Below are 10663 nucleotides of genomic sequence, written 5' to 3'. Positions count from 1 at the left end.
CCTAAAGGAATGGTTTATTGAATCTCGATTGTAGTGATGCACATTTTCATGCCAAAAGATGTAAGATAGTAATGATAGTACCACTTACTTGTGGCACTGCCATGTAAGTCATATTGGTGTAAAACGCATGAAGAAGCTCCATGTTGATGGATCTTTGGACTCACTCGTTTTTGAAAAGTTTGAGACATGCAAACCATATCTATTGGTGTAGACGCATGAAGAAACTCCATGCAGATGGATCATTTGGACTCACTTGATTTTGAATCACTTGAGATATGCAAATCATACCACATAGGCAAGATGACTGAAAAGCCTCGTTTTCAGTAAGATGGAACAAGATAGCAACTTGTTGGAAGTAACACACTTTGATGTGTGCAGTCCAATGAGTGCTGAGGCATGCAATGAATATCGTTATGTTCTGACTTCATAGATGATTCGAGTAGATGTTGAGTATATTTACTTGATGAAACACAAGTCTGAATTATTGAATGGTTCAAGTAATTTCAGAGTGAAGTTAAAGATCATCGTGACAAGAGGATAAAATGTCTATGATATGATCATAGAGATGAGTATCTGAGTTACGAGCTTTGGCACGCAATTAAGACATTGTGGAAATTGTTTCACAACTAATACCGCCCGGAACACCATAGTGTGATGGTGTGTCCGAACATCATAGTTGCACCCTATTGGATATGGTGCGTTCCATGATGTCTCTTATCGAATTACCACTATCGTTCATGGTTAGGCATTAGAGACAACCACATTCACTTTAATAGGGCACCACATAATTCCATTGAGATGACACCGTGTGAACTATGGTTTAGAGAAACCTAAGCTGTCGTCTCTTAAAAGTTTGGGGCTGCGATGCTTATGTGAAAAAGTTTCATCGTGATAAGCGCAAAACCCAAAGCGGATAAATACATCTTCATAGGACACCCAAAACAGTTGGGTATACCTCCTATCTCAGATCCGGAAGCAAAAGTGATTGTTTCTGTAAACGGGTCCTTTCTCAAGGAAAAGTTTCTCTCGAAAGAATTGAGTGGGAGGATGGTGGAGACTTGATGAGGTTATTGAACCATCACTTCAACCAGTGTGTAGCAGGGCACAGAAGTTGTTCATGTGGCACCTACACCAATTGAAGTGGAAGCTGATGATAGTGATCATGATGCTTCGGATCAAGTCACTACTGAACCTCGTAGGACGACAAGGACGCGTCTGCTTCGGAGTGGTACGGTAATCTTGTCTTGGAGGTCATGTTGCTAGACAACAATGAACCTACGAGCTATGGAGAAGCGATGGTGGGCCCGGATTCCGACGAATGGCTAGAGGCCATAAAATCCGAGAAAGGATCCATGACTTTGGAAGAAATACTTGATGGTCGTAAGACCGTTGGGTACAGATGGATTTTAAAAGGAAGACAGATAATGATGGTAAGAATCACCATTAAGAAAGCTCGACTTGTCGTTAAGATGTTTTCCGACAAGTTCAAGGAGTTGACTACGGTGAGGCTTTCTCACTCGTAGCGATGCTAAGAGTCTGTTGGAAATGGATTAGTAGTTACTGCATTATTTATGAAATCTTGCAGATAGAATGTCAAAACATTGTTTCCTCGACAGTTTTCTTGAGGAAAGGTTGTACGTAATACAACCAGAAGGTTTTGACAATCCTGAAGAACGCTAACAAATATGCAAAACTCCAGCAATCCTTCTAAGGACCGGAGTAAGCATCTCGGAGTTGGAATGTACGCTTTGATGAGATGATCAAAGATTTTGGGTTTATACAAAAGTTTATGAGAAATTTGTATTTCCAAAGAAGTGAGTGGGAGCGCTATAGAGTTTCTGATGAGTATATGTTGTTGACATATTGTTGATCAGAAATGATGTAGAATTTCTGGAAAGCATATGGGGTTATTTGAAAAGTGTTTTTCAATGGAGAACCTGGATTAAGCTACTTGAACATTGAGCATCAAGATCTATGAGGATAGATCAAAAAACGCTAAATGGTACTTTCAAATGAGCACATACCTTGACATGATCTTGAAGGTGTTCAATATGGATCAGTCAAAGAAGGAGTTCTTGCCTGAGTTGTAAGGTATGAAGTTAAGAGTTAAAGCTCGACCACGGCAGAAGAGAGAGAAAGGACGAAGGTCGTCCCCTATGTTTCAGACGTAGGCTCTATAGTATGCTATGCTGTGTACCGCACCTGATGTGTGCCTTGCTACATATCTGGCAAGAGGATACAAAGGTGATCAAGGAGTGGATCACCAGATAGCTGTCAAAATTATCCTTAGAGGAATAAGGATATGTTTCTCGATTATGGAGGTGATAAAGAGTTCGACGTAAAGGGTTACGTCGATGCAAGCTTTAACACCTATCTGAATGACTCTGAGTAGCAAACCGGATACGTATAGTGGTGCAACCATTTGGAATAGCTCCAAGTTGAGCGTGGAAGCAGCATTTACAATATGACCTAGAGATTTGCGAAGTACATACGGATCTGAATGTTGCAGACCCGTTGACTAAAACCACTCTTGCAAGCAAAACATGATCAAACCCCAGAACTCATTGAGTCTTAATCACATGATGATGCGAACTAGTTTAGTGACACTAGTAAACTCTTTGGATGTTGGTCACATGGCGATGTGACCTGTGAGTGTTAATCACATGGCGATGTGAACTAGATTATTGACTCTAGTGCAAGTGGGAGACTATTGGAAATATGCCCTAGAGGCAATAATAAATTAGTTATTATTATATTTCCTTGTTCATGATAATCGCTTATTATCCATGCTATAATTGTATTGAAAGGAAACTCAGATACATGTGTGGGTACATAGAGAACACCATGTCCCTAGTACGCCTCTAGTTGACTAGCTCGTTGATCAATAGATGGTCACAGTTTCCTGACCATGGACATTGGATGTTGTTGATAACGGGATCACATCATTAGGAGAATGATGTGATGGACAAGACCCAATCCTAAGCCTAGCACAAAGATCGTGTAGTTCATATGCTAAAGCTTTTCTAATGTCAAGTATCATTTCCTTAGACCATGAGATTGTGCAACTCCCAGATACCGTAGGAATGCTTTGGGTGTACCAAACGTCACAACGTAACTGGGTGGCTATAAAGGTGCACTAAAGGTATCTCCGAAAGTGTCTGTTGGGTTGGCACGAATCGAGACTGGGATTTGTCACTCCGTGTAAACGGAGAGGTATCTGTGGGCCCACTCGGTAGGACATCATCATAATGTGCACAATGTGATCAAAGAGTTGATCGCGGGATGATGTGTTACGGAACGAATAAAGAGACTTGCCAGTAACGAGATTGAACAAGGTATCGGCATACCGACGATCGAATCTCGGGCAAGTATAATACCACTAGACAAAGGGAATTGTATACGGGATTGATTGAGTCCTTGACATCGTGGTTCATCCGATGAGATCATCGTGGAACATGTGGGAGCCAACATGGGTATCCAGATCCCGCTGTTGGTTATTGACCGGAGAACGTCTCGGTCATGTTTTCATGGTTCCCGAACCCGTAGGGTCTACACACTTAAGGTTCGATGACGCTAGGGTTATAAAGGAAGTTTGTATGTGGTTACCGAATGTTGTTCGGAGTCCCAGATGAGATCCCGGACGTCACGAGGAGTTCCGGAATGGTCCGGAGGTAAAGATTTATATATGGGAAGTCCTATTTTGGCCACCGGAAAATGTTCGAGATTTTTCGGTATTGTACCGGGAAGGTTCTAGAAGGTTCCGGAGTGGGGCCCACCTACATGGGGGGACCCACATGAACGTGGCTAGTGGGGGCAAGGCCCCACACCCCTGGTCAAGGCGCACCAAGATCCCCCCTTAGAAGGAATAAGATCATATCCCGAAGGGATAAGATCAAGATCCCTAAAAAGGGGGGATAACAATCGGTGGGGAAGGAAATGATGGGATTTCTTTCCTCCCACCTTTGCCAATGCCCCAATGGACTTGGAGGGCAATAAACCAGCCCCCTCCACCCCTATATATAGTGGGGAGGCGCATGGGAGCTTTACCCAAGTTCTGGCGCAGCCCGTCCCCTCTCCCAAGTCCTCCTACTCTCCCGCGGTGCTTGGCGAAGCCCTACAGGATTGCCACGCTCCTCCACCACCACCACGCCGTTGTGCTGCTGCTGGACGGAGTCTCCTCAACCTTTCCCTCTCTCCTTGCTGGATCAAGGCATGGGAGACGTCACCGGGCTGCATGTGTGTTGAACACGGAGGTGCCGTCCGTTCGGCACTAGGATCTCCGGTGATTTGGATCACGACGAGTACGACTCCTTCAACCCCGTTCTCATGAACGCTTCCGCTTAGCGATCTACAAGGGTATGTAGATGCACTTTCCTTCCCCTTGTTGCTGGTTTTTCCATAGATAGATCTTGGTGACACGTAGGAAAATTTTGAATTTCTGCTACGTTCCCCAACACTTAGTGCAAAATGAAGGCTAGCAAAAAGATTGAGAAGCGACCAACCAAAAAGTGAAAAATCTCGTACCCAAGCATTAAGCATAAGTAACACCAAATAATGCACCATAAGTAGGATATAAATTTCATTGCATAACTATTGATTTTTCGTGCTTGCATAGGGAATCACAAACTTTAACATCAATATTCTTACTAAAGCACAATTACTCATCAACATGACTCATATTTCATATCGTCTTATCTCAAAACCATTACTAAGAATCAAGTTTATTTTGTCCAATGATCTTCATGAAATTTTTTTTATATCCTCCTTGGATATCTATCACTTTGGGACTATTTTCATATGTTGCTTTTGATAAGCTCAAACAAATATAAGTGAAGAACATGACCATAATTATTTCTTTCTCTCAAAATAATGTAAGTGAAACAAGAGAGAATTTTTGAAATTTTTACTAACTCCCAAATAAATCTAAGTGAAGCATGAGAGCATTTCTTCAAAAATAACACATTACACCGTGCTCAAAAAGATATAAGTGAAGCACTAGAGCAAATCCATGGCTCTAAAAATTTAAGTGAAGCATAGGAGCAAGCATAGCATAATTTTTGGCTCTCTCAAAAAGGTGTGTTCAGCAAGGATTCAAGACTTAGAACACAAAGCAAAAAAAGCAAAGACTCATATAAGACGCTCCAAGCAAAACTCATAATATGTGACGAATAAAAATATAGCTTCAAGTAAAATACCGATGGTTGTTAGAAGAAAGCAGGAATGCCACTCGGGGGCATCCCCAAGCTTAGTTGTTTGCTACTTCTTGAATATTATCTTGGGGTGCCTCGGGCATCCCCAAGCTTAGCCTTTTGCTAATCCTTATTCCTTCATCCATCGTAACATCACCCAAAACTTGAAAACTTCAATCAAACAAAACTCAACAAAACCTTCGTGAGATCCATTAGTATAAGAAAGCAAACCACTACTATAAGTACTGTTGCAAACCTATTAATATTTTGGTTTTGCATTAAATCTACTGTATTCCAACTTTTCTTTGGAAAAAACTCATCAAAGAAAACCATAGAATCATCAAAACAAGCACACAACGCAAAAAAGACAGAATCTGTCAAAAATAGATCAGTCTGTAGCAATCTAGATATTTTGAATACTTCTGTAACTCAAAAAATCAGGAAAACCTGGGTAATTTGTATATTAATCTTCTTCAAAAAGACTCAACTCAAAATCATGTTTCTGTGATTTATGAAAACTAATTTTGTGAGTGCATAAGTTTCTGTTTCTCAGCAAGATCAAATCAACTTTCACCCATCAACCCAAAGGCTTTTGTTGGCACAAACACTAATTTAAACCACAAAAACACATCTAACCACATGTATTGTTGGGTATTTTTATTGAAAACAGCAAAAAAACAAAAAGCAAAAAGATACAAGTCGGGTTGCCTCCCAACGAGCGCTATCGTTTTACGCCCCTAGATAGGCATAACGCGTAAGATCTAAGTTTTGTCATCTTTGTTCTTCAATTCTTTGATTGGAAACTTGGGATTTTCCAAGGATTTTGCATATAAATTCTCAATGACAATACTTCTAGGCACAAGATTGGAAAACTTATTTTTGCAAAAAGGGTCTCTAATGACTTCAATGAAGTTGGGATGGATACTAATCATCTTAAGATCTCCCTTATCATTACTAGAATTTGCACCTTTGTTTTTAGTGACTTGAGTAGTCTTACTAACTTTCACGGGAGTTTTAGCGGAAGCAAAAGCCATACCTAGATTAGAAAAAATTACTTCCAGTTTATCAATCCTAGACGGTCTCTCTTTGATTCTTTCATGAACTATAGTTCCCTTTTCTTTTCAAATCTTGAAAACATCTCCCTCTTTTGACCCAATATTAGTGGCATAACTTTACATTTTTCTATCCAAGTTTTCAATATGTTCTGCGGTGAGCATTTTCTTTTCAATAGCTCACTAAATTTCCCAAAGCATTAAAAGCATCAAGAGAAGGACACATCAAGAAATTCCCACCGGTAATCGTATCAAGGATGAATCTATACCAAGAGGTAATGCCCACATAAAAACAACGAAGAAGAACAAAGGTAGATTGCTTACGGATAGATCTATTATGAGCATTGCAAATCCTATACCAAGCATCTTTCAAATTCTCTCCTCCCCTTTGTTTAAATTTGAGAACCTCGTTCTCGGGGGTGCACACAATAGAGGAAGAAATATCCATAACGACAAAAGGGATCACAATATTGCACACGAAAAACAGATCTGACGATAAAACGATGAACGAAAAGAGGGCGAATAAAATGGAATTTTTTTTTGTGAAGTGGGGAAGAGGAAAACGAGAGGCAAATGGCAAATAATTTAAATTTCAAGAAGATGAGATTTGTGATTAGGAACCTGGTTGATGTTGAGGATCCTCCCCGGCAACGATGCTAGGAATTCCTTTTGATGTCTTCTAGAACTACATTGGTATTTCCCCAAAGAGGAAGGGATGATGCAGTATAGCGATGGTAGGTATTTCCCTCAATGATGAGACAAAGGTTATCGAACCGGGAGGAGAACCTCCTCACACGTAAACAGCACCTGCACACAAATAACAAATACTTGCAACCCGACGTGTAAAAGGGGTTGTCAATCCCTTTCGGGTACGGTGCCTCAAGATAGGAAAATAACGTGAGGTAAAAGTGGTAGATAGGATAAATAAATCGCGGAAGAAATAAATTGCAGCAAGGTATTTTTGTAGTTTTGGTTTAATAGATCTGAAAATAAATGCAAAGGAAAATAGATCGCAAAGGCAAATATGATGAAAAGAGACCCGGGGGGCGTAGGTTTCACTAGTGGCTTCTCTCGAGAAAAATAGCAAACGGTGGGAAAATAATTACTGTTGGGCAATTGATAGAACTACAAATAATCATGACGATATCCAGGCAATGATCATTATATAGGCATCACGTCCAAGATTAGTAGACTGACTCCTACCTGCATCTACTACTATTACTCCACACATCGACCGCTATCCAGCATGCATCTAGTGTATTAAGTTCATGGGAAACGGTGTAATGCAATAAGAATGATGACATGATGTAGACAAGATCTATTTATGTAGAAATAGACCCCATCTTGTTATCCTTAATAGCAACGATACATACGTGTCATTTCCCTTTCTGTCACTGGGATCAAGCAACGTAAGATCAAACCCATCACAAAGCACCTCTTCCCATCAAGTTGGCAAAACAAAACCCAAATATCGGAGAAGAAATACGAGGCTATAAGCAATCATGCATATAAGAGATCAAAGAAGACTCAAATAACTTTCATGGATAAAAAACATAGACCTGATCATAAACTCAAAGTTCATCAGATCCCACCAAACACACCGCAAAAGACTTACATCATATGGATCTCCAAGAGACCATTGTATTGATAATCAAGAGAGAGAGAGAGAGAGAGAGAGGAAGCCATCTAGCTACTAACTACGGACCCATAGGTCTCTAAAGAACTACTCACGCACCATCAGATAGGCACCAATGGACATGATGGACCCCTCCGAGATGGTGTCTAGATTGGATCTGGTGCTTCTGGACTCCGTTTGGTATTAATTTCCTGCGATGTAAAAAAACATGTAGAAAACAGCAACTGGCACTGGGCACTATGTCAATAGGTAAGTACCAAAAATGACTATAAAATGATTGTAAAACATCCAAGAATGATAATATAACAACATGGAACAATCAAAATATATATATATGTTGGAGACGTATCACCCAGCGGTGCATCAAGGAAATAATTCTTCTGTGCAGCAATGAGGATAATCCTCAAGTTACGGACCCAGTCCTTGTAGTTGCTACCATCATCTTTCAACTTAGCTTTCTCTAGGAACGCATTAAAATTCAAGGGAATGGTAGCACGGGCCATTGATCTACAACATACATATGCAAAAACTATCAGGACTAAGTTCATGATAAATTAAGTTCAATTAATAATATTAGTTAAGAACTCCCACTTAGATAGACATTCCTCTAGTCATCTAAATGATACGTGATCTAAATGAACTAAACCATGTCCGATTATCACGTGAGATGGAGTACTCACCAATGGTGAACATCTGTATGTTGATCATATCCACTATATGATTCACGTTCGACCTTTCGGTCTCCAGTGTTCCGTGGCCATGTCTGTACATGCTAGGCTCGTCAAGTTTAACCCGAGTATTCCGCATGTGCAAAACTGGCTTGCACTCATTATATTTTAACGTAGAGCTTATCACACCCAATCATCACGTGGTGTCTCAGCACGAAGAACTTTCGCAATGGTGCATTCTCGGGGAGAACACTTATACCTTGAAATTTAGTTAATGGATCATCTTATAATGCTACCGCGGTAGCATGCAATTTCAAAAAAAAATCCTAAGCTCACGTAAGAACTATCTAGGATATGCATAGCAACAAGAGAGGGGGAGAGTGTGTCCACGTACCCTCGTAGACCAAAAGTGGAAGTGTTTTCTTAACACGATTAATGTACTCGAACGTCTTCTTGTTCTGACCGATCGAGTACCGAACACACGGCACCTCCGAGTTCTGCACACGTTCAGCGTGATGTCGTCTCTCGAGATCTTGATCCAGTAGAGGGTCGAAGGAGTAGATGAGTTCCGTCAGCACGGCAGCGTGGTGACGGTGATGGTGATGTGATCTACGTAGAGCTTCGCCTAAGCACCGTGAGAATATGACCGGAGGCGTAAACTTTGGAGGGGGGCGCCGCACACAGCTTGGAGCAATTGGTGTGTGTTCTAGGTGCGCCCCCCATATATAAAGGAGGAAGGGAGAGGAGGCCGACCCTAGGCGTGCCCCAACTGGGAGGAGTCCCACTTGGGCTGGGCTCCTAGTAGGATTCGCCCCCCCCCCCTCCTTTTACCGGAGGGGGTAAGGGGGAAGGAGAGGGAGTAGGAGAAGGAAATGGGGGCGCCGCCCCCTTTCCTAGTCCAATTCGGCTTCCTCCCTTGTGGGGGGCGCGCCAGCCCCTTGTGGGCTGGTTAGCCTCCCTCGTATGGCCCATATGGCCAATATCTTTCCCAGGGGGGCTCCGGTAACCCCTCTGGTACTCCGGTATGTAGCCGATTCATTCTGGAACACTTCCAGTGTACGAATACCACCTTCCAATATATCAATCTTTACCTCTCGACCATTTCAAGACTCCTCGTCATGTCCGTGATCTAATCTGGGACTCCAAACAACATTCAGTCACAAAAATACATAACTCATATAATACATATCATCATCGAATGTTAAGCGTGCGGACCCTATGGGTTCGAGAACTATGTAGACATGACCGAGACACCTCTCCGGTTAATAACCAATAGCGGAACCTGGATGCGCATATTGGTTCCCACATATTCTATGAAGAACTTTATCGGTCGAACCACTATGTCAACATACGTTATTCCCTTTGTCATCGGTATGTTACTTGCCCAAGATTCGATCGTCGGTATCTTCAAATCTAGTTCAATCTCGTTACTGGCAAGTCTCTTTACTCGTTCTGTAATGCATCATCCCGCAACTAACTCATTAGTCACATTGCTTGCAAGGCTTCATATGATGTGCATTACTGAGAGGGCCCAGAGATACCTCTTCGATACTCGGAGTGACAAATCCTAATCTCGATCTATGCCAAACCAACAAACACCTTTCACTACTGGAATCTGGCATTTTGTCGTCCGCCACGTCTTTGCCGTCGGCCAGGTGACGGCAAAGAGGCTCTTTGCCGTCCGCTTCCACGAAGCGGACGGCAAAAAAAGAACGGATGGAAAAAATGCTATTTGCCGTCAGCTGCTTCTTTGCCGTCGGCCAGCTGACGGCAGAAAGCTAGAAGGCAGACAACAAAGAGCCAGGTGGGCCCCATAGGGCATGACATGGCTAGGTCAGATTCTTTGCCGTCAGCTGGCGGACGGCAAAAGAGGTGATTACTTTGTCGTCTGTTGGCCGACGGCAATGTTAGTCCCTTGTCGTCTGCTTGCGGACGGCAAAGAGGTGATGTGGGCCAGCCCTAACGGTGGCCCTTGTTGCCGTCTGCTAATAGACGGCAAAGAAGGCCCACTTAATGGGTCGAGCCGTCTCCCCTCTCTCTCTTTGTCTCTCCCCCTCCCGTGCGCCCGCCTCTCCTCTGTCGCCGCCGCTGGCCATCCCCGCCCCATCGCCCCGTCGC

The sequence above is a fragment of the Triticum dicoccoides genome, chromosome 2B (assembly GCF_002162155.2).
Source record: "Triticum dicoccoides isolate Atlit2015 ecotype Zavitan chromosome 2B, WEW_v2.0, whole genome shotgun sequence".
NCBI lineage: Eukaryota > Viridiplantae > Streptophyta > Magnoliopsida > Poales > Poaceae > Triticum > Triticum dicoccoides.
Note: the sequence above shows the minus strand (reverse complement) of the source record.